General features: G+C 41.7%; 1 protein-coding gene and 1 long non-coding RNA gene across 4 annotated transcripts in view; one reads left to right on the forward strand and one right to left on the reverse strand.

Moving 5' to 3' along the window:
- Positions 1 to 841: 841 nt before the first annotated feature.
- LOC142600992 (uncharacterized) lies at positions 842 to 13,192 on the reverse strand. Of its 2 annotated transcripts, XR_012834532.1 has the most exons (5): positions 13,068 to 13,192; positions 12,265 to 12,382; positions 11,254 to 11,414; positions 3,046 to 3,096; positions 842 to 1,950 (listed from the first exon to the last, which is right to left on the reverse strand). It is a non-coding gene; the product is annotated as an uncharacterized LOC142600992 (long non-coding RNA). The 2 variants fall into 2 exon arrangements; XR_012834531.1 differs by lacking the exon at positions 3,046 to 3,096 and having other exon boundaries at positions 11,254 to 11,411.
- Positions 12,776 to 21,634, forward strand: part of TMEM200A (transmembrane protein 200A) — a 58,431-nt gene continuing 49,572 nt past the window's right edge. Inside the window, exon 1 of one of the 2 annotated variants that reach the window (XM_075748070.1) lies at positions 12,776 to 13,849. The gene's annotated coding sequence lies outside the window, so the exon portion shown is untranslated. The remainder of the gene's footprint in view (positions 13,850 to 21,634) is intronic. The other variant, XM_075748069.1, reaches the window with a different exon arrangement.

Genomic DNA, 21,634 nt, shown 5'->3' on the forward strand with positions numbered 1-21,634 from the left:
CTTCACAGTAAAAAAGTGTTTCCTGATGTTAAGAGGGATGCTTCTGTGTTTCAGTTTGTGCCCATTGCCTCTGGTCTTGTCACTGGGCACCACTGAAAAGAGACACTGCACTGAGTACATGTTTTGCAGTAGCTCTCCATGTTGACATACTTCAGTGAAGTCAGAATATCCTTCCTTTGGAAGAGGATTAAGCTGAATGATATAGAGGTCCTAAATCCAACCAAATTTATAGAATCATAGAATCGAAGAATGGCTTGGGTGGGAAGGAACTTTAAAGATCATCTAGTTCCAACCCCCCTGCCATGGGCAGGGACACCCTCCACTAGACCAGGTTGTCCAAAGCCCCATCCAACCTGGCCTTGAACACTTCCAGGGAGGGGGCAGCCACAGCTTCTCTGGGCAACCTGTTCCAGTGCCTCACCACCCTCATCCTAAAAAATTTCTTCCTAATATCTAACCTAAATCTACCCTCTTTTAGCTTGAACCCATTACCCCTTGTCCTTCTGGGCATCTGGTCTCAGGGCACATGTGCATACAAAAGCTGTTGTGAAACAAGTTAGGTCATGAATTTTAACTTCATGGCAACATGCCCTTGCAAACAGTCCCTCACCATCTTTCCTGTAGGCCCCCTTCAGATACTGGAAGGCTGCTATAAGGTCTCCCTGGAGCCTTCTCTTCTCCAGGCTGAACAACCCTAACTCTCTCAGCCTGTCTTCATAGGAGAGGTGCTCCAGCCCTCTGATCATCTTCATGGCCCTTCTGTGGACTCGCTCCAACAGCTCCATGTCCTTCTTATGTTGGAGCCCCCAGAGCTGCATGCAGTACTCCAGGTGGGGTCTCACAAGAGTGGAGTAGAGGGGCAGGATCACCTCCCTTGACCTGCTGGTCACGCTTCTTTTGATGCAGCCCAGGAGACAATTGGCTTTCTGGGCTGCAAGCACACATTGCCAGGCCATGTTGAGCTTCTCATCCACCAATACCTCCAAGTCCTTCTCCTCAGGGCTGCTCTCAAGCCATTCTCCACCCAGCCTGCAGTTGTGCTTGGGATTGCCCCAACCCATGTGCAGGACCTTGCACTTGGCCTTGTTGAACTTCATGAGATTTGCATGGGCCCACCTCTCAAGTCTGTCAAGGTCCCTCTGGATGACATCCCTTCCCTCCAGCATGTCAACCTCACCACACAGCTAGGTGTTGTCAGCAAACTTGCTGAGGGTGCACTCGATCCCACTGTCCATGTTGTCAATGAAGTTGTTAAACAGTGCTGGTCCCAATACCTACCCCTGAGGAACCCACTTGTCACTGGTCTCCACAGATATTGAGCTGTTGACTGCAATTCTTTGAATGTGACCATCCAGCCAATTCCTTATCCACCGAGTGGTCCATCCATCAAATGCATGCCTCTCCAAGGATGTCATGCAGGACAGTGTCAAATGCCTTGCACAAGTCCAGGTAGATGATGTCAATTGCTCTTCCCTTATCCACTAACGCTGTAACCCTGTTGTAGAAGGCTACCAAATTTATCAGGCACGATTTGCCCTTAGTGAAGCCATGCTGGCTGTCACCAATCACGTCCTTATTTGCCATGTGCCTGAGCATAGTTTCCAGGAGGATCTGCTCCATCATCTTGCTGGGCACAGAGGTGAGACTGACCAGCTTGTAGTTCCCCAGGTCTTCCTTTCTTTGCCTTTTTAAAAATGCGGGTTAGGTTTCCCCTTTTCCAGTCAGTGAGAACTTCACTGGATTGCCACGACTTCTCAGATGTGATGGACAGTGGCTTAGCAACTTCATCCACCAGTTCCCTCAGGACCCATGGATGCATCTCATCAGGTCCCATGGATTTGTGCATGTTCAGGTTCTTTAGATGGTCTCAAACCTGATCTTCTCCTACAGTGGTCAGTTCTTCATTCTCCTAGCCCCTGGTTTTACTTTCTCTATCTATGTAGAGAGTGTCTGTAAAACAGGAAATGAAGTTAAAATTCATGACCTAACTTGTTTCACAACAGCTTTTGTATGCACATGTGCCCTGAGACCAGATTCTGGACAAGGTATTTTGTTATGGAGATAAGATTTCAGATTTCTCCAGAGGTCAACCAACCAGAGGTGTTTAAAGAAGTCCAGTGTTTTAAAGGTCTTCCAGAATGTCTTTCACCAAAAAGCTTTCTCAGTTCCAGAATTCACACACCTGTAGAGTTCATATGCATCATTACAGGACTAAAGGTAGGTATTTTTGCCAGTATTTCTAACATCTCCTCTCAACACATCATGGGCCTGAAAAACACATCTCTGAGAATATCTTTGTTATTTTTTTCCTCAGAATTCTTATCAGGCACGTGGTTGTAATAGCAGGTTTGAATAGGACCAGCAATATTTTGCACAAGTGTTGGTGACTCAATAAGGCTGAGGGTTGTGGCACATCAAGTGTCTGTTGTCTGTGGCGTTATGCTGTACAGACTGATGAGCAACTCTTCTGTAGAGCTTGTGCTCCCATAAATCCCTTTTCTGCACTGCACAGCCACTTCTTATCTAAAATTTGCACTGAGAATGTCATGGGAGGCTCATTGCCCTTAAATAAATGAGTTCCTATATTTACACAGTAATTTTTACTCTGATGCACTTTCAAAGCACTTCATAAATTTGGGATATTTCCTATACCAGCAAACTTCTGACAACCCTTGTTGTTTTCTATTGTGCCACAAATGGCTACTCTGAACAACTGAGGACAAACAGCATTCTGCTGCACCTGATGCCATTGCTATTATAATAGTTTTATGTTTAGTACATGCATTTTTAAGCATTGTTTTTTCGTTGTCTTTTATTCCAGAATACTAATTTTCTATCCAAACCCCTCTAATTAATAGTACATGTGAAGAACTTGCACTTGCACTAACAAACTCCTACATTTTGATAATGAAAATTCATTACTCAACATGGTCCTGAGCCAGCATGCTTGAACCCTTCCTCTGTCATGAGACTGCATACCCTAAGGTAGAGAGACCGAGGCCCTGGCAATGAACATGAAAGCGTACTCATGGAATCATACTCTACCATGTTCTTCCATCCATGGCAGTCCCCCACTCCAGAGGATCACAGTCTAACCTTACAGGGAAAGACACCGAATTAGGAAACAAACAGCTGTGCTATTTAACAGCTTTTGGTGAGCAGTGCTGTGACAACCGGGAACTGTAGAGGGAATTTAAATAAATAAATAAGGTAAATATTCATGCTGGAATGTAACTGGGAGACCAAGGTTAACATCAGTAGTTTTCTTGGGATGGAGAAAAAAACAGAAAGAGAATGTCAATATATGATGGCTTTCATTGACAGATAAAATGAAAGTAAGTACTAGGCAGTACCTCCCTCTGCCATCCGGTGCACTAAATTCACACTAAAGTCAATGAGAATTTGAGTGCAGATGGGTACATAATAAACTGTCTGGTTATGTCTAAATAACTGTAACAGAACTGCTTTCCTGAGGAAGATGTTATCCAGCTTTGGTCAAGCTGTGAAGAAAAAAGATATTTTCAGAGGAGACAGTAAAATAAACAAACAGATACTGACAAAGTTCCTTGTGTTTCATTTCAACACAAAGAATGAATTGATATTTTGGCAAACTTCACCAACGGAGGCTCCAGCCAGCCTGCTGTGTGCTCGTCAGCAGATGTGCTGAAGCAATTAGCAATATGCTAAGGTAGTCAAGCTCATTCTGAAGAGCATTTTGTTCCAGAGAATCTCCTTTAACTTAAATACCTTTGGAAAATAATTGCTTAAAAATATCTTTAAAAATAACAGTTCTTCTGAAGCATTCTTCTCCTGTCATGAGGTTAGTATGTTTTGACATGATTCCTTTCTATCTTTACTTCAATAGTATCAATACTTCTCTGAAAATAATTCCCTCCTACTTTGGATTTTGATATAATGAATCCTGGGAGATGTATGGAAATAAGGAATAGCAGACTCTCCTTTATCAAGCTTCTATGTTAATTACCATTTAAGCAAATCTAATATTCATAAATAACTATTCAGTTATAACCCATTCATAAAGGAGATTTGAGACAATACTGTGATAAAATACACTGAATGGTAGTTTGATATGATTGTTATATAATTATTAATAATGGAAAATTTAAACATTAATGAATGGTTCCACTGTTATTTTTCTGCATTGCCCTCTTAGGCATCTTATGTCAATAATTTACTGGAAATAGACAACAGATTACATGTTCGTATCTAAATCATCCCTAACAGGCATTTAGAATTCTTTAAGCAGAACGGACACCATTAAAAACATAAATAAAATCCTTCAATGGTATCTTTGTACAGAGGTTTGCCCCATTCTTCAATTTTTCCTTTTACATTTTAGCATAGTAGCTACCTCCGCGATCCCTTCTGAGACAATTTCCTGATATAAACTATGCTGAGAATCTGCTGTTTTCTGGATTACTGGTTCAGAAATGAAAGTGCTGTTTACGGGCTTCTCACTCATGACTACAAAAATGACAGGCAGTAGAATGCACTTTTAAAAGGGGCTAAAAATGTCAAGAGTTTCTTTCTGTTTAGTTTTTTTAGCTAGGTCATACCTTTCAGTTTGATTTGCTTTGTACACAATCCTCTAAAAATAATGTATCTCCCAGTATGTCTTACTTGGTTCTTGTGGGAAAACTTAAATCCCTAAGCATTGCAAAATATCAGTGGAGGAGGGAAACTCGAATGTAATGCATTTTTTCCAAGCAGTAATGATTTTTTTTTTAAAGTATGTATGTACGTATGAAAAATCCACTATCTATAAGTACAAGATCCCTATCAGAAAAAAACAACAAAACATTTTTTAAGAAGCTGGGAAAAAAAGATAAGTTATTGCAACATATTACCATGCATGTATTGATAGGGAATGCAAGTACAGAAATATCTCTCATGCAGATCCAAATGAAAAAGGCATGAAGTCACTCTGTCTTCTTTTCTTCAGGGCTTGGAATATTTTGCACCTCTTGAAGACAGGCAGAATACCTGAAGACCTCACTGCTGAGCTAAACTGAACTCTGAAAATTACAAACCAGTAATTTTTATCTAATGCTCATATTTTAGTAAAACTCTAATGAATTAAGACTCCAATCTTATTATTTGTATAGCATGAAGACCCCATAATCATTACTGAGTCAGTTTAGCAGGACACTGAGAACACTGTCCAACAGCAATATATGGGATTTTCAGTTATTATTCATGTTCAAAGTTAAATATGTCTTGAAATATTTTTTACTTCCGAGCAGCAGAATACTCTGCATCTTGCGAAGGCTCAAGCCACACTTCAGTAAGACAAATATTTGGGATACTGAATTTAAAGTATGTTAAAGCTGTTGATTTCAGCAGAAAAGGGATCATTCCTTTAATTCTACTGTATTTACTCATAATTTTACCCTATTCTCTCAGTTTTAATCAAAGAACATTACTCTCTGACTCCATACTCTAGCTTCTAACACCACTGAAATGTAAAAACCAAACTGAGAGCAATCCCTCTTCTCCAAAATATCTACTTCAGGATTTAAGCAGTAAACTGTCAGTACCTTCTTAAATCTTCACTGGAATTAAAAAACAAAGAGAGAGTGGTGGCTAAAACTGGATGACGAGAGGACTGCTGAGAAAATCTACAGGGACTAATCTTTTATATAGGCTTAAAAGTCCTTGAAATACCAGATAATATAGACTACAGATTTGTCTTGCATTGGAACCAAAATTTTGGATTACGTATAAATACCATTTCATAATTATTCTCATAGTAAATGTTAATTTTCTGATGTTGTCAATTAGTCCGCTTTAATTGCCACATTTGGTAGTCTTTGTTACAGAATTACTCAGCATTTACCTTTCAGAAACAGGCATAAAACTAACAGAACAACAAATCTATTCTTCATAAAGCTCAGAAATGATGACTGACATTTTACAGTACTTTTCCATGAAGACCTGATGCTTAAGATTTTGTGCACCTTCTTAAACTATTTGAATAAAAGTTAACTTCTGTCTAGACTCTCAGCGAGACTCGGTTATTCAGAGGACTTGCATAATCAAGGCACACAGGAAGACCCTCATGACATCAGACTGGATTTAATGCAAACACATTTTTTTCCCTCTAGAATACGCTCCAGCGCTCCACTATTACGTGGCATCCTAAAAACCTATCCTGACATTCTTTAAGCATAATGGGAATCTATAAAGATGATTTTGTGCCAGTTTTCTATGCTTAAGATATTTTAGCAAATTTTCCTGGAACATCAATATTTTTCTAAAGTATTTCCTATAATTCAAGCATTAAGATCTAGCTCTTTCATCAAGGATCGGCAGTAATGGCACATGATTACGGTGGAAAAAATGCTAATGACTACGGGAGAGGTGCACTTTCTTTGAGGCACCCGTCACTTTGTAAAATTCATGCTTTAGCAAAATATGCATATCTGGTCACGTCACAGCAGGCTTTTAACACCCTCATGCTTTCTTAATGAAGCAAGCTATTGTTCAGGTATAGGGTTTTTTTTTGTCTAGAAACAATAATATTTAGGAAACTTATTGGTAGCACTTGTAGGTAATTAATTACATGTTCGACATAATAAGATTGAATTTATTACATAGGCACGGGTTTTTTCCCGACATAAGTAAGCAACAGAAGGAATAATTGATACTTCTCTTCATGATGCATTTCGATAGGGATATAAGTATTCACATGAGAGTCATCTATCCACTTTTCCTAGTGCTTCATAGTTTTTTTCTCACCGTGACAGTGAGAAGAATTTGAGATGGCATGAAATGGCATGAAGTCTGAACTCACCATCACCACAACTAACATGATGACAGATAATGAGTCTGTCACATATAAAATACTTCAGTGACACCATTCAAAATTGTGAAATTATATTTTCTCCATTATTCAGATTTTCGTTCAGAAGAGCAACCATTTCTCAAAGATAGTTCTGCTTCACTAGCTCCTAATTTCCTACAAGTCCCCAGTGGAATTTCATACGGAGATAGTATGACTACTGCTCACAATAGCACTTGCATGGGAAGCTTGTTATGAAACTAGCACGTTAAATCCCACAGTATGTTGCTTTTTGTTATCTTCCTGGAAAGATATGATGAAAAGATGGCGGTTCTGTAAGCCATTTTCTCTTTTGCTGGCACTACTGCTGGCATTTAAAATGCAGAGACAAGTCCATATGCAAACAAAGAAATATCATAGAATCATAGAATCATCATAGAATGCTTTGGGTTGGAAGGGACCTCAAAGATCATCTAGTTCCAACCCCCCTGCCATGGGCAGGGACACCCTCCACTAGACCACGTTGCCCAAAGCCCCATCCAACCTGGTCTTAAACACTTCCAGGGAGGGGGCAGCCACAGCTTCTCTGGGCAACCTGTTCCAGTGCCTCACCACCCTCATCCTAAAAAATTTCTTCCTTACATCTAATCTAAATCGACCCTCCTTCAGCTTAAGGCCATTACCCCTTGTCCCATGACTCCATGCCCTTGTAAACAGTCCCTCTCCAGCTTTCATATAGGCCCCCTTTAGGTACTGGAAGGCTGCTATAAGGTCTCTCCAGAGCTTCTCTTCTCCAGGCTGAACAACCCTAACTCTCTCAGCCTGTCCTCATAGGAGAGGACCTACCTGTGGTTCCAACATCCTGCCGACCCGTCTTGAAACAGCCCAAACAGAAGAGCTGTGGGTTTTGATTCATTATGAAGTATCAGGAATCCTTACATGCAAAGAAGAAAAAGTGTTGGCTGCAAACAATTCTGTAATCTGGGAAAAGATCACTTTCTATATATGTGTTAATTTAAAAACGTGATTCCACTAGTACTTTATTTATTGAGGGCTTCTACTATAATGGACATAAAAGCTACACATTACTCTCCATCTTTCTTTCAAGACAGTGCTGCTATTTAAAGATGCCAACTCCAGAAAGTCTCCCAGACATAGGCCAAAGCTCTTAAATGGCACTGACTTACCTAATAAACTAAAAATTAAAACCCACACCTTTCTGGAAGATTTTTTTCTTCACTATTCTATGCATTAAACCAGAGTTCCAGTTCACATGTATTCAACTTTCTTTACATTATTCAGTGTAATGCTCAGAGTCGCTTCACATGCATGTGCATAATAAATAGTGGTTCTATTTCTAGGTGAGGATTTCTGTGGTTTTTATTAGTTACCAACATTATACATTCCAACACATCCAGGTATTCATAATATATAATAACACTTTGTTCAGACAAATATTTCAAATAAAGGCATACTAAAATTTATTACACTAGTGTAACATGTTTAAGAAAGCCTGACTTCTTAAACTACTTCAAGACAGATTAAAACCTACTAAACCCAAACACTTGTTTCATATTTCAGTTGTTAACAAGGGAATAGATATTCTTTATATACAAAAAGCCATATAAACTCTCAATGCTGAACAGAGAAAACAAGTTGACTTTCTATTTACAGAAACTACTAACACATGGTTTGCAAAGGTATATTTTTTATATCATACTTGGAGATCTGAGTGTTAAATGTTGTCTATTCTTTTTAAAAAAGTTAGACTGTAGGAACATATGAAAGGATTAAGATAAACCAGCATTTTAAGCATTGTTGACAGCTCGCAAATCATTTGGAAGCAGACAGTTCGGTCTGCATTCTCACTAGTTTCAGAAACTGTTCAAGGTAAACTCAAGCCAGTAAATTTAAGTTACATAGCACTCCGTGCTGTTTAACTATTGTTAACGTAAATAGTGACACATGCCAGGATCCTTCTATATGGTTCTGACATTTTCTTGGCCCTGTGTTTCTTGCCCTACCTTGCTGTTACCAAATATTTGTACCATAATGCTGCTGAACAGGACCTCACCGATTTCTCTCCGTGGTGTACAGATGCAAACCTAAAAGATGCTATCTGCCATGAAAAGCTTCCAGCTGGGTAAAGACGATGTGTAACAGATGAGGACAGGGAATTGAACTGGTCAGCCTGAGAGATGGTGCTTTCAGCATTGCAGCAGCCTAGCTGCTTTCAAGATTTTTCTAAGCAATGAGACCACTGAAGTAGCTCTACTGGTACTTATGAGTTGCTAGTAGGACTAGTGTGCAATGCATCATAGAGAAATGAATTGATTGCTTATTAAACAATTAAATATCTTGGCAGTTGGCTAATGGATGCTGGCATAAGTGGCTAGGAGCTGACCTATCAGTATAGCATGGGATAAGAAAAGGAGGTCAAGACACTTCTGGACCTCTGATGGTGAGGAAAGGTGGCTTTTGTTTGAAGAGGCAGACAGTGGGAGGCAGTGATGGAGTCATAAGTTAAAACAACAGCCTTTGTGGCATCATTCTTCTCTAATACTAATTTTGCTCTCAGTTCAAGGGAAAATACCATAAAGGCCATTTTGTGTGCTTTAGAACTATATTAGAAGTATCTACACTGTTAACTCAATTTCCTGCTGGAAAACATTGGGATGATTCAGATCTTTTATGACTGAATTTTGGTTACTAGCTTGTACCTCCTGATTACATGTAACAGGCTTGTGATTTAATATTTAGGCACTATTTAGGTCTTTGATTGCTTAAGCACTTTCTCATGTACAGATTAAAGATCTTAGATTTTGTACTTTTAGGGGCAGAAACCAGCCATTAAGCCAGAGATCTAGCCATATTTTGCAGTTACATGTTCATTATTTATTGACTAACACTTTGCTTATTATCACCAAGGAACTCCTGATACCCTTATTCTCCCTTATGGAGACCAAATTGTCACTGATTACACGGTAAAAAAATCGAGTATGAATAAATCAGTACAAAAAAATGACAGATTGAAATTTATTTTCTGTCTTATCACAATTAAAGGGATAACAGCTTTAGACTATTTTTTAGTTTAATACAATGTGGAAAGTAAGCTATGTAAGATAACTGATTCACAGCACTATTCACATTAGGACTTAACAAAAATAAAAACTTAATAGTGTGGTTATTCTCACTATAATGGTTCACATTTGTCTACAGCTCTTCGCCTCTAGTGGGGATCCTTTCAACCTTCAATTTCTTTCATGTTCCAAATTCAGGGTATCTTACTTATCTCACTATTGCACAGAATAGTTAAGTGTCACAAATTCTAGCCAAATTCTAGCCAAAGTAGAAGTTAGTCTGGAACTTAGAAAAAGTTCCTGTCCAAAGGTAAGAACTAAAAAAATGCCAGCCTTCTCTTTAATTGCATTAAATTTACAGAAAATATGCTTACAGTTTAATCCACCCACTGCCTTGCTTATTACAGCAAATGAATGACTTTTCATACTATGAACTAAAAGGTGCAGGTTGGAAGGAAAACTGTGTAATACTGCTAACATCCCAACTTTCAAATAAAAGTATTCCATTCCTTTAAATAAATTAAAAGGGAGGATGTCACTCATGACGCTAACTTATGGATTCTTGCTATAATCTCAGAAGCAACCAACCTACTAATTAATGCATTAAAATGTTTGTTTTACTGGGCATTTGCAGTATTAGTGTTGACTTTTAAAGCCTGGAATATTGGTCTTGACATTGGCTGACTCTCCAAAGATGTGCAGATGACTGAGATTTGAAAAGCCTCAGGGCTTTATTCTCTTCTTTCTTTTCTACTGCAGATCAGGACTAAATTCCTTACATCACTGGTCTTACAGTCAGTATAAAACTGTTGTAAGTAGGGAAAGAAGCAGGCACTACCCCTCTTTAAAAAATTTTAGAAGAATCCACTCAACACAGGTAAGAAGCAAAGCCAAATGTCATCTGCTTGCAAGACACGTCTCCCAAACGTCTGTCACTAGGATGGGCAGCTCTTGTTGTACTATAATCCATAGCAATCTCCCACAAAATATGTTGCCCACGATCATTTAAATTGATTGTCACATTTTCCTACATATAACTTATGGGCCATGTGTAAAAATAACAATCCTGCAGTTCAGTGGCAGTGTGGATTTTGCACATACCACAAATGCAATGGGAAGTCTATCCCAGAGATGCTTCTCACCTGGTAGCACTACTGAAATTTGTCTTCCAACCTACTCACTCTGTCCTCAAAACCACACTGGCTCTGTCACCTGCCTAGGATGTGTTTGGGGGGGCGTGGCTGTTTGAGAGCATAAATCATTTGAGGATTTATTTTAAATGCCAGCACTTCCAAAAGGACAAAATGTATCTGAGAAGCATCTTATGGCATGAAAATATGAATAGAGAAGAAAGATATGGTGATACTGTACCTGGTCCAGTGTTGGAGGGCAAACAGAGGTCACCAGCAAGGTCCCTAGCAAGAACTGAATGGATCGTTCTCCTCTTACATTTACAAGCCCCAGCCTTTCCAGAGAGAGTACAAGAACAGCGCTGGTTCACATCATGCCCTTGGTCCACATTCAGTAATCTGCTGACCAACACAGGAGGGTGAAGTTTCCGTATCTCTTCCACAGTGATATTTTCCATAAATTCTAGACAAAATTTCTGAATTTTTATTTGTAGAGACATTGCATCTAAAAGGGATTTGGTGGACATAGATGATCCTTTAATTCATTCCCTCTGCAATGCACAGCTGGTTTACAGAAATTGACACACCTGCCAGCAGACCTGTCCTCTCACTAGCTGACATCAAATACACGTTATGTCACGCACAAACCAAATTACAGATCTAGTAATATCTGAATGGACAGAAACCTGACACTTGAAAGTGATCCTTCACTCCTTGAACCAAAAGATGCTGAACAGCTGGAAATGCAATGTTTCAAACTTCTGAGGAATGTTACTCTCTCCTTTGCTAGTCCAGAGCTGCTGGCATGTATGTCTCCTTGCTAAAGGCAGGTGATAACGGAGGATATAGTTAATGTGGAAGCCACTGCAGCCATCAGGCAGGAGTATAATCATTATAAGGTGTACACTGAGGACTCACAACACACTGTACAACCACAAAGAATGAACCTGTATGCATTTAGGATTTGAAGTCCTATTGCAAGGTGGACGGAAACTCCTAAGTTACCACCTGTCTTGAGAAAAGCAATACCTGAGATAAATTTAGATATGACTATGCCAAGTTCAGCTTTTTTCTCTGTTTTTGGGAGATGCGTTAGGTAGAATTATGGTAAGTCACATAAAAGGCAATGTTCAGGTATAATCAGTTTTTGAAAATGAAATAAAACCAACTACCAACTCAAAACAAGTGCAGGGGTTTGTTGTTTTTTTTTTTTTTTTGTCCCTCAAAAGATATGTTTGACTCTCCACTCTACAAACGTGGAGAGTTACCATGCAGGCTGGAGTCTCCCCCTCTCCCAAGCCCATCTGCTGGATTACCTCGCCTGACTGGAAGGTGCCAAGCAGCAGGTAGCTCAACTCTGCCGTCCCCGGCTGTACACGAGGGGTGAGCGGGTGACCACAAACTCCCCTCCCCCCAAAAAAATATGCGGGGGAAAGAAAAAAAAAAAAAAAAGAGCTGAATCATAAAAGTGTAATTGACTCTGAGGTAAAAAACCCCACATTTCGGTGAATCACTCCTCGCTCCCACGGTTCCCGTCCGGCTCTCACACGGGGGAAGGGAGGGCGGGCACCCGGCCCCGCATCCCGGAGCTCGGCGCCCCCTGCCCCGCGGGGAAAGGCCGCCCCCGCCCCCGCCCCGCCGCGCCACCGCCACCGGCACCGCTCGCGCTCGCGCTCCCCTCCCTCGCTGACTCCCCCCGGCCGCCCCCGCCGGTGACTCCTCCCTCGTGGCCGCGGCCCCTCATCCCGCCGGGGCGGAACCGGGCGCCCTACAAATTCGCCGCTCCGGCGGGAGCGGAGGCAGAGCGGTGCAGGGAGGCTCCGCAAAGCAGGCGCCCCGGCCGGCTCTGACGGGGGGACGTCGCTCCCGGCGGCTCGCCGCGCTCTCCTGTGGGGAGAGGGGAAACTTCCCCGGCAGGCGGGAGGTAGGGAAGGAGCCGCGTCCCCGTCCCGCGGCTCCGCCTGCTCCTTCCTCCTTCCCCGGGCCGCTGTCCTGCCGCAGGGCTCCCCGTCCTGGCCGCCGCCTGTGGCTAAAACTGCCTAGAGCCCGCCTGACCTTGCCAGGCTGGTCCCGACCGCGCCTCAGGGGTTCGGCTGCCATCTCCGCGGGCGTGGGGGCCGCCCCAGCTCCCCGCCCTCCTCCGCTCGCTCTCGGCCGCGTCCCGTGGGGAGCGGCGGGAAATGGGGGGGCCATTTCCATGGAGACGGGGCCGCAGCCGGGAGGTTTCTGAGTGAAACTTTGCCGCGGGCGGGCGGGCGGTGGGGTCCACGCGCGAGGCTGCCGAGCCCCGGCGGCGCTGAGGGGAGCGGGCGGGCCGGTGGGGCGGCCGTGAGGGCGGGGGTCCCGCCCGCGGCGGCGCTGGGGGCGAGCGGTGCCCGGGCACCTCGCTGAGGAGCCGGGAAAGTTTTGCGCCGCGGAGCTGCCGCCCGCCCTCTACCCCCTCGGCGGCTGCCTGCCGGCCGTTCCCCCTCCGCAGCTCCCGGCGGCCCGCGGAGCCCGCTGCTATGGCACCCGCCCGTCGCCGCGGGGCGAGCAGGGGGAGGCCGCCTCCGGCTGGCCGTGTGGCCGCGGCGGGGGGGCGCGCAGCCCTCGGTCGGCGGGCGTCCTCCTCCGGCCGGCAGTGACCGCCCCGGCCGCGCTCCCTGCCTGCTCGCCATGCCTCCTCCCGCCCGCGGCTCGTCGAGGACGGTGCCGGGGAAGGGCGAGGGGAGCCGCCGCCCTGTCACTCTCTGAGCCAGCCGCCGCCTCACCGGAGAAGCCCCATGTCCTCCGGGCGCCGCGCAGCCCCGCAGCTCGCTGCGCCGTGAGGGCGGCGGACACCTCGCACCTCCCCGCAGGTAAGCGGCGGGGCAGGGTGGGGGGGTACGTATGGCGGGGGTCTCCCCTTCGCCCCCAAACTTCAACCCGCCCGCAGCAGTCACCCCTCCCGGCGAGTGGCGGGGTCGGGCCGCGGCCGCTCCTGCCGGCGGCGGGGGGGGGGGGGAACCGGGAGACGCACCCTTGCCCTCGGGGGCGAGGGGCAGGGTGGGAGCGGGGACGGATAGGTGGGTTTTTCCCAGCCAGAAATGGACTTTCCGCCTCCCGAGCGGAGCGGGCTGGCGTGCCGGCGGCTGCCGCGTTCCGTGCAGCTGCTACACACCCTCTTTTGTCTGCTCTCGGGTCCGAAATACTTTACGTGCTGCCATCGCCTGCCCCGCCGGTCGGTAGCCCTGCCCTACCCTGCCGAGCGGCTGCCCTCCCGGTTCACCCCCCCTCGCCGCCTCCGCCCCCGGCAAGTTTCCCCTTTGCCTTTATTTTCACAGAAGTTGGATTTTCCTTAACCTTTGTTTGAGGGGAAAAATGGTGGTGTGCTGGTTATCTGGAAGGATGAGAAGCAGATGGGGACGGCAGGGGGGTTGCCCTATTCGTTTGCGTGCGAACATAACTCACTGCTAAATCCCTCATCGAGTAGACATGAGCTTACTAGTGAGGTAGACTTTGAAACAAAAGTACTGCAAACAGCTTGGGTGCATGGTAGATACTCCTCATATCTTATTAACATAATCATTGTTAGTACTTGAGCTTGAATTCAATATGTGTGCAGCTGTACTGCAGATCTGGAATTGCAATAGCTGTATCTACTTGACACTTAAGACTAATTGTCATTAACCACTGCTAGTCTATTTTGTGCAGTGGTTATGAAAAATAAAACGGGTTTTACTGTTTAAAGGCAAAAGTATTCCTTTAGTGTAGCATTCTGTGTAACATGAACTACAGCATAACCTGTAGCAATGTAGTGGACTTGCACTTCATAATACTTTTAGGATATGAGAACTATATTGTTCAATAAAATTTTGTCAGCAAAGGTTTTGTCTTTGGCTTACCCTGGTTCTAGAGCAATACACTAGCAAGTGTTCTGTTATTTTTCTGTAAGTAGATGGTGCTTCCAATCTATGCGATGGAAACCAAGTAAGTGTCCAGATAGAAAGAAACAGTCCTTTTGCTTCTTTAGTTGTTTCTGTGCTGCTTGGTAGAAAGTGGGGGAAAAAAAAGCCCATTTAAAACACAAAATTGTATTTCCATTGAATTTAACTTAAATTACTTGATAATGAAGCCAAAGGGTCTCTCAAGTGTGGAACATTTTAATGTACTTCTCACATTGCCAGTAAATGTACTTCTAGCAAAATACTTGTTAGAAGATAATTATAAGACAATTTTAGTAATTTGAAACATGAGTTACAATTAGATTTTTTTTGTCCTGAGCCCAGAAAAACACCTTAATAGAAAAAGATATGCGGTAGTTAAATAGTAATATGGAAAATAAAATTGTATATAATATATATTTTATTAGCATAGAAAGATATTTTATTTGTTGCTCCTTTGTTGGATTGCAGCAATGATCCAAATGAAAGTTGGAAAAGGAATGCTGGTGCAAGAGTTCAGCATACTAGAATTATTTTATCCCATGTATAGAAATGGTTTTCCCCAATACAACCTCGCTGGAATTTGAACAGAGCTTCATTTTTATGGAAGCCCTGTAATCAGATTATAAAAGGTGGACTTTCTGAATTTAATCCTGTGAAGTATGAACAGAGCAAGCCCTCCTCTGACAAAGCACTGAAATGTATGCTGACCCTCAGGCAGGTAAGTAGTTCCAACCTCCATCCCTAATGATCACCTATGGCGTGAGTTCATTGCATGTACCAGGAGGTCCAGTAACTTAAGTGAAACTGTTCACTGGCTTAAGTGCATTGCTGGACCTTTCCTGGACCAAGCTCTTTTTCAATGTGTTCTGCTTCTATTTCCTTGATTGCTGGGCATATGACACAAAATACCTGTGCCATATGCAGGTGCTCACATCAGTCACATCTCACGGATTGTATATTCTTGATTGACTCATACCTCTCTGGGGGCAAAAGGGGGAAATGAAAAGTGAAAATTGGTTAAGGAGTAAAGTACACGTATGGAACAGCAGCAGGAGACTGCTACTTCTTGTGCCTTGTTCAGTATATTTTAGGAGCCAAAAATCTGAAATGCCGAAAATCAGTGAAAACTCCCACTAAAATTACTGAAACCAGACAAAGTTATGATATAAAAAATATGAAACCTAAAGGTTGCTGTCATGAATAGTTTCCTATTTATTTTTTTTAACAGACGAATGCTCTCAGTCTTGTCTACGATAGTGGTAGAGAATGTAGTGGAAATACAAGGAACTTGATATCCTAGCTAGTGATGATGCCTGCATTTGATTTAATGTCATTATGCTTTATAAACAGATCGATTACTTTTAGTCTACATGTGTTTGATCTCATGATGCTGGAACAAAGGGGAAATCGCAAATATTTTTTTAGTGTGCAAGACTAGAGACTAAAAGTAGGATTAATTTGTGAAAATGTAGGCATCTTGTGCCAGTTCAGACAACCTAAGGTGTTTCAGACCTCTGTATGAGGCTGGCAGACAGTGTCTAAGGAGAAGCCGAACTTCTAGAAAGGCAGCTGCATACCAGGTAGAATATCCTATTGGATAATGTTTGCACTGCAGTTCTACAGAAAAGCCTTTAAGAGGACTTGAATCTATTGTCTGAAAACCTTGTTGTTAAGATTTCTGATGCTGCAGTATGATGGATGTGGGAAGACATCCCAAATATGACATTACTGTCAGGATCTAGGGAGGTCCATTCTTGATGACTGTTTACCAGCAGAATCTGTGCCACTAACTGGTGACTTCCTTTGAGTTACTCAATGATACTTATCAATAGTTTTAGATCTAGAAATCTTCTTAGAGAAGTTTGATACATATTTTAAAACATAGAGCTCTCCAAGCCCACTAGAAATAAAACAAAATTGCAGACAGTGCTTTAGTTAGCGCTTTAGTCTTAGTTAGTACTTTGGGTTTTAACATAAAAATACTGTAACAAAAAGTTTCTAGTTTTCTTCTCTACTGGGTAACACATCACCCACACAATCTCTGGGTAATTAGCTTCTTAATAAGCAGACTGTCGATTGCTTGGAAAGGTGAAATGCTGACAACATCAGTGAATTAAGCTACAGAACAGATGTTTTGCACAGCTGTTATCCTACCCACTAGTTTCACACGCTGCTGGGTGTCCACCTTTTGTGGAATTTGTGAGAATAACCACTGTTCTAAACTTCTATATTGGGACTTCAGTCTAACTGTATAGCAAGGAGTTGTTACTTTATTCCACCATTAACCATTTCCACATAACACAATTCAGTACCGGGCATACATATGTAACTGCTTTTCATATAGGTGAATCTTGCCAGGAGCAGCTCAAATGGACCTGAAGACTGAACTTAGTACTGAAATATTCAGATTATACTGGTCTCTTAGTATAAATGAAATTGCATTCTCCTTCCAGAGAATGGAAGAATGGAAGTTAAACACTTCTTACAGTATCAGCGATTTTAAACTTTGTGATTTTTGCCTGGGTGCCTTAAAAAATAAAGTTTTTCTTTTTTGCACAACAAATGAGATGGATACCCTGTAGTATAGAGCTACTTGAAACCTTTGATCTGCGGCAGTAGCAGAGCATGTTTGTATCACTCAATATTCTTATTTTGGTCTTCTGGTGGCAGAAATATTACAAAGAGCGCTTGGTGGTTTTTTGAAAATGATTCAATGGCCAGAAGACCTGAGAAAGAAGGATGTTTCTTCCTCAGTTGTCTCCTCTGTTCTTCTGTTTCATGTTGGGGAAGGTTATTGTTCTTTTTTTCTCCATGTTTCAGTACCTAAAAAAAGAGTGGCAGGGAGGTGCAGTGTCACCTAACCAAAACTGAACGTCTGAGGAACATTGTCAGTGAGATGTAATGATATAGCAGAGATTTCAGGAAAGGCAGTACCAAAACAGACGTGTTGAAAATGAAGCAATGAAGTACTCTCATGTGCATAAAGTCTCTGAAAAGTCTTATGAGAACTGTAAGACAGTTGTCACTTCACTCTCTTGTGTCCATTTATATCAACTTCTTGTTATTGTTTATCTCCCCCTGGAATTTTAGTCAACCGTTCCTTTTGTTGGAAGTGTGACCATTTTCCTCCAATTAAAATAAGTAAAAACAAAGGACATATTTGTCTACATTGTTTTTTAATTCTACCCCACTGAGCTAAATGATGAAACTGTTACTGAATCAGAGAGACTAGGATTTTTTGCTTCAATGAAATACACTTCAGATACATACACTAATGAAACAGATGTTAAAAATCACAAGAGATGTAAAATACAGTGTAGGTTGCTTTTCATAGCAACTAGTTTAAAGACAAAGAACTGGAGAGGAAGAGAAAAATATCTTTTTATACAAATTTTCATATAAATATGACCTTTTCAATGAAGCATTGGGTGCTAATAGCTTATGAGTCTTGGCAATTGGTTAGTGGCACTTAATTCTTTAACTCAAAGTAGTAGAGGTTTGTTCTTTGATGCTTGACCTATACTGGGAACTGTAGTATTAGCTCAGAGAGTGGGTATGAAATCAAAGGAAGCTTTTTAGAGCTTTCCAATGATAGTCACACTACTTTCTTCCAATAAAGGGTAGAATTCCAAAAGTAATTTTAACTTTTGTCAATTTAAACCACCATCAAAGCAGATTAATTAGGAGGCAGTAAAAGAACTTCACATTCTCTATTGAATTTGGTGTGATAGTGGTAACAGTAATAGAATTTGATTTTTTTTTTTTTCACATTCTCCATCTGAATGTGTCTGAATAAATGGCTCTGCTTATCTGTAATCACATGCCTATTGTTGAAGAACAAGTTTGTATCTAATTTAATCACATTTTGCTATGTATTAAATAAAAAAAAAAAGTGCTACTACTTGTACCACAATTTGTCCATCCACCTAGTTGCATGTGTAAAAGTGCAGCTCAAAGACTGGGGTTTTCTCTCTCCTTTGTGTAATTCAAAGTAACAAAGGCATGTCACATATTACAATACAGAGGAAATATACAAAAAGGTATGTTGTAATTAAAAACAGTTCCAGTTACTCAATTTTTGTTTGCCATTACTGAAAAGCTTCTGCTTATGATTTGTTAGCATGCAGTGTGTGAGAAACTACAGATAAATGAATAGCTCCCAGAGTTGTTAGGATATAAAGCCATTTTCCTGTGTACTGAAAAACTCATAATCGAGAATGACATTGTATTGGTAGGGCTTGCTCTTCTTCAAACAAGTTGGCAGGATTGTCAAGGAATCATGTTCTAGCCTAGCAATCAACTTGTCCCATTACCTAGATTTTTAGATATGTTCCCCTCTCTTCACTTGAAACAAACATGCACAGACACTATTTCTCTTGCTCAAATACAAAATTTGGCATGTATTAACATTGTAATGAGATATACATTTAATGCATTCCTCCATAAAGAGGAATGAGACCAGCATCGTGTCTTGGGGCAGCATTTTGCTGCTGCAGCAAACCAGCTTTCCTAAGGAAGTGTTCCTTGGAGCACGCAAGGTGTACACAACTTAGCCCCTATAGTTTCTCTCTTTTGCATGATCTTGTGCTAGGCACACTTGACGTAATGAGGCAGCCTGCTGGACCTGGAAGAATAGATGCACCATGAAACTATGCTGTTCTGCAAATGTGGATGTCATGGTAGGGTTGTTGAAGGTCAACTGGAATAAACCCGATACAGTGTCTGAGACTTGGCAGGTGTGTACTTCTTGCTATAAATTACTGTGTATTTAACAGTTGGCTTGTTTCACCTGAGGTATATTTCTGTAGGAAGGAGAAGTTAAATGACAGATAACAAACAAAAAGGAACAAGGAGGAAAGCAGGGGAAAGGGGAAAGTGGAAAAAAGAGCAAATGGCAAAAGAGAAATATTGAAGGCAATGAATGAAGGCAGAAAAAGGATGAGATACAGTAAGTTGCATTTTTGAAGATGAATGGTGCTACATTCAGTGTTGAAAATAAATTCAAATAATGAATAGAATAGTAAGACTAAAAGATATAGTGGTGTTTCTTTTTTGAAGCTTTCCTGTCTTTTGACTCTGGAAAATGAAGAGATTAATTCTTGTCTCCTTAAGATGCATTTTAAATGATTTATCTTTGATATGTACCAAAGTATGATGCTCTGCAAAAGATGATGTTGAACACTTCTTACAGAATATATACTGTAAGCAAATCAGTTCAGACAGACATATGAAAGGGAGCTATGGAATATAGTTTGCTTAGGAGGATAGAAACTGCATTTTGAAGTGTTTGCAAGTTAGGTGAACTGTTGTTTCTGTTTGCAAACAGATTAATACTCTGAACTCAAAAGTTACTGCCATGCAGATCTATGTAATCTGTCATTGTCTCACAGGACACTAGTGAACACGATAAGCACAATGGGGACTCGCTTCAAAATGGTGGATAATTAAAAAGTGTTTATCAAGTGAACACTTAGCCACCATACTAGCACAGAGTTTTCTTTCTGATCTGTTTTTGCTTTGTCTGTGTTAGGAACCTAATGAGGCAAAGGCCTGTTCTCTGGCCATGAGGCTAGCTGGAGCAGTCTGGCTATGTGCAGGTGTTAAACTGTCTTTGAGAGGGTCACATCCAAACTGCCCGGTTGGAAGGAGCTTCTCGGCTGAACCAGCTAAATGCCTGAGAGGGTACTAACTGCCCTCCGCCACAAATGCCCCTGGTATCCTTCTGGTAGCGTGAAAGAGATGTGGTGGAGTCCCACTGCCTGGGCCTGGGCCTGGGCACAGCAGCCGGTACTGGGCACTAGATCCATGACTTGTTAAAATCTTTTTCCATCTCAGCCCAAGCAGTTTTATTACAATGATCTTAATATACATGGATTTGAAATAGAAGTATGGTATTAAAAGTCATCTTTAGAGACCATTGTCTGCTCTAATTACATTAAAAGAAATCTGATGTCAGTTTGATAACACAATAGTAAGTTTGGTATTATGGGAACTGGAATTTGGAACATTATGTTTAGATAAACAAAATATGTGGAATTGGTGGAACATACTGGGATACTGTACTCCCAAATGGATTACAAGAGATTTACCAAACAAGCACAAACTTGCACAGAAATAAATCTTTAGCTGACAGTTCCTTAATGTCACAATTATTGGCCTGGTAATAATAAAAGTCTGGTACAAAAATGGCTAGCAAATATTAATAATAAACATCCAGAGGCCTAACAGACTGTTCTTGGGAAGTAATGGCTTGACTATTAATGCTGTTTATAGACTTTAGAGCAGTAGAATCACTTTGCATTAATTCAGTGCCAAAGTGCTTTCCCCAAACCATTCTTATGACCCCTACAAAGTATTTGCTTTGCTCTTTGCCAGGAAGAAATTTCTTTTCAAATTACTTTGCAGACGCCTATTCTGAATTTATTGCTATTCTTTTTCTAATTCAATTTTATTCTCCTAGGACATGGCCTCATTAAGTAGTGCCCATGGTGGAATATCTGCAAGATCCTACATACGTTGCTGGAACATAGTTCAATAGGCCATATTATATTAGAAAGACACAAGTCACTGTTTTCCAATCCAGGCTCGCAAACGATATGCATACCTATGAAATTACACACAGAGGCATTTACTGGTTAAGGACAAGCAATGTCGTGTTTTGCAGAACTTTGTAATTTTTCATTGTCCTATTGGCTGTAGAGTTGAAACAGTAATGGA

This window comes from Balearica regulorum, chromosome 3 (assembly GCF_011004875.1).
Source record: "Balearica regulorum gibbericeps isolate bBalReg1 chromosome 3, bBalReg1.pri, whole genome shotgun sequence".
Taxonomy (NCBI): Eukaryota; Metazoa; Chordata; class Aves; order Gruiformes; family Gruidae; genus Balearica; species Balearica regulorum.